Source organism: Ruditapes philippinarum, unplaced genomic scaffold, assembly GCF_026571515.1.
Source record: "Ruditapes philippinarum isolate M1 unplaced genomic scaffold, ASM2657151v2 ctg3265_1_1_1_1, whole genome shotgun sequence".
Lineage (NCBI taxonomy): Eukaryota > Metazoa > Mollusca > Bivalvia > Venerida > Veneridae > Ruditapes > Ruditapes philippinarum.
The window spans coordinates 488,286-491,680 of NW_026855611.1; positions in this window are offsets into that span (position 1 = coordinate 488,286).

Sequence of the window (3,395 nt, forward strand, 5' to 3'; positions counted from 1 at the left end):
TTTTATCATGTAATACTGCCTTATGTATATTTTTTGTTAGACTTGACATTGAATAATACGAAGGACCAAATTGAAAGACAAAACGGCAAAAGTCATGCTATAACAGCAGATTTTCTGCCTTTAAATGACGAAAATTTATGAAAAAAATCATCAAGACCCCAGGCACAAAAAAGACATATGAAGAGGCCACAAAACAGGAGATATGCAGCAAAGATCTCCTCACAACGTACAAAATCTATCTAATAAAAAATACTTCAGGAATAGGTAAAAAGAACGTTTTTATCCGAGCAACGAACAGAAATAAATGATAAATTTGAAAGAGAGGAAAAACAATTTCGAACGGTTAGGAAACAGGCTTAATTTGGCATCAGACAAAAACAGCAAAAAACAACAGAAACTGATAATTTGCTGTTACGTAAACTTGAAAGGTTCATCCTGTCCTAAATTGCAAAGTCATGACAAACTTAAGTTAGCTTCGACATAAAGAGTTTTTCAAAATTGAGAGTATTGAATCAACAGAAAATGAATATAAACAAGAATCATAATTAAGGAAGTAATAATCTTTTTTCACTCAATCTGCCGGAAGAGAAACATGCTTAGATGTATAAATAGAAGACGTGAATCAAAATATTCTTAGAGCTGTACCAAAACGGAGAAATTCTAGGAATGTACTATAATAGTGATAATCGACAAGAAAGATTACATTTGAGAGGTTGATAGATAACTGAATAATCCGCAGTATTATATTTTATTTAATTAAATTATGACCCTTCCTCTTCAATTCATAGCAATATCTTAAAATGAATTGATGAATTAAGGAAAGGAAACGGAAATATTTTGGACGAATTTGACATGTAAGTTCCCATGGCTTTTCTATCATTCCTAAAATTCATAAAATTCATAAAAAATCATATAAGTGAACTATATTCGTAAGATTATCCTACTATATCACGGACATTTCGGATTTTATTGCCAAACTAAAAACTGGTCGGGAGAACATATTTTCGTTACTTTAGATGGTACATGTTTATAAACGAACATTTCACATACATACACAAACGGAGTAGAACCTTTAACCTTTTTCTCTTCTAGAGAAATACGTTCTTGTAACGGAATATAAGAACTTCTTTCCTGAGTCCTAAAACATAACTTGAAGTTTAACGGTTACCATAAACTACAAAAAATGGTAACAGCAATTGGAAATTATACGGCACCATCTTATGCGTCGCTGTTTATGGTTAAATTTGAAAATGATTTTAAAGCCATCGTTTTTTTAAACCCCAGTTTATGATTCCGTTTCCTTGATGATATAACTTGTATATGGATTCATTCCTTTGATGTTTTGAATAAATGCATTTAAAGATTGAATAACTTCCATCCATCTATAAAATTTACATATAAATTTCTAATAAATTCTTATTATTTTCTCATGATCACTTTTAGATTAAACAAAACAATATTACACACAGGGATATACATGTACATAATAAAGAAACAGATAATCACCAAAAATGTGAATTCCACCACCCTGTCACCCAGTGTCTTGTAAAAATGGTACACCGTGCAGTAAATGGGAGAGTTATCGTCGTTTCATGTCTGAAAATTAATCTTTCAATAATTCTTAAGATAATTTACGTACACGCTTTAAAGAAAGAAAGGGGAGCAATGGCATAGTGGGAAAGGTTTCTGTCTCTCAACCCAGGAATCATGGGTTCGAGCCCTAATCGAGTCAAGACCATGTTTCTTCATAAGACACCAGTAATGGTTGGTTCCAGGAGGCGGACTCGAAACTGATTAATATAAGTTGCAAGAATTTGTTTAGCAAAAATTGTTTAAACAAAAGACAGAAACTATCCTATCAATGTTTTTTTTGGTGTGTCAAACAAAAGATATGTCCTGTTAACAAAACAATAATGAGAGGGGCTTTCTCTTTGTTGTTAAATATTACCCTCCTGTACCTAATATTGTCAAAATCATAAAAAAGTATTGGAACTTACTGACTCTTTCATGAAAATGTTCAGAACTGAAGCTTCATGACAGAAAACGTTTGCGAGCATAAAACAGACCTACACTTTTAAAGACATTATTGTTTATTTTAGTATTAGGTTTTTAACAGAAATGTGACATGTTCATTCAGATAGAATAGAAGTAGATGTACACATTGCAGCTCTATTATTGAAAGTAAAAGTTTTACTAGTACTAAAATTCTTAGTCAGAACTACCATGATTATAGTTATACTGATTGTTTTACAAAACATATATATCTTGCCACATGCGATAGATGTAAAAAGCAGTATGTTGGTCAAACGAAGGAACACGTTCTAAAAGAATGAATATACATTTGTTTGATATCAATAAAGTTTGCGATCCTTTAATTTCTACCAATGTATCTATACACTTTAATAAAAGCAACGATTTTAAATAAGTGCCCATAGATTTGAGAATATGCTTATTGAAAGAATCGATATTAGTTCATAACACTAATACCTTATTGCTTAATACCTAATTGCCTAATGGTATGAATGCAAATGTTGTGTACAATGTATAACTTTTCATCTTTCAAGCATACCGGTATTATTGGGCCAGTTTATTTTGTTCTTTTCTATTATTAGTTATGTGAATGTTTGTATAACATGTGTAGTTTCATATTCGTATGTATATTGTATTGTATATTGCTGTATTCATGTAGCTATTTTTTAATCGAAACTTTCTGTTTTATTTTGACAAAGCATATGTTTCGGCTTTAACGGACATTCCTGTTTGTTATTTTTGTAGATGTCAATTTATTTTCTGAGGAATACAAAATGTCGAACCCTAAGAAAAACATTTTTTTTCACTTATTGATTTGATTATATATATATACTAGACCTTTCGAACAAACATATAACTTCTTCATAATTATTTAAGATAACATTGAGTATATGAGCATGCTAACAATGTCAAAATATCTTTCAATATGGAAACAAAATCTGCCTGTTACACCACAAACATCTCCATTGTTAGTAGTTTGCTGAAAATGAATGACTAATTTACAAACATATAACTTCTTCATAATTATTTAAGATAACATTGAGTATATGAGCATGCTAACAATGTCAAAATATCTTTCAATATGGAAACAAAATCTGCCTGTTACACCACAAACATCTCCATTGTTAGTAGTTTGCTGAAAATGAATGACTAATTTACAAAAAAAATCATATTGAATAATCTGAATCCTCATTATTTTTAAAACCACATACCCCTGCGTCAAAATTTAAACAAGAAAGAACATATAAATCACACAGATGAATCATAATATATCCATTATATTAAATTTGGTTTTAATACATTTTATATTTGAAATAAAATATTATTGAGTATCCATTATGTACTATATTTCAGAATGCGCAAAA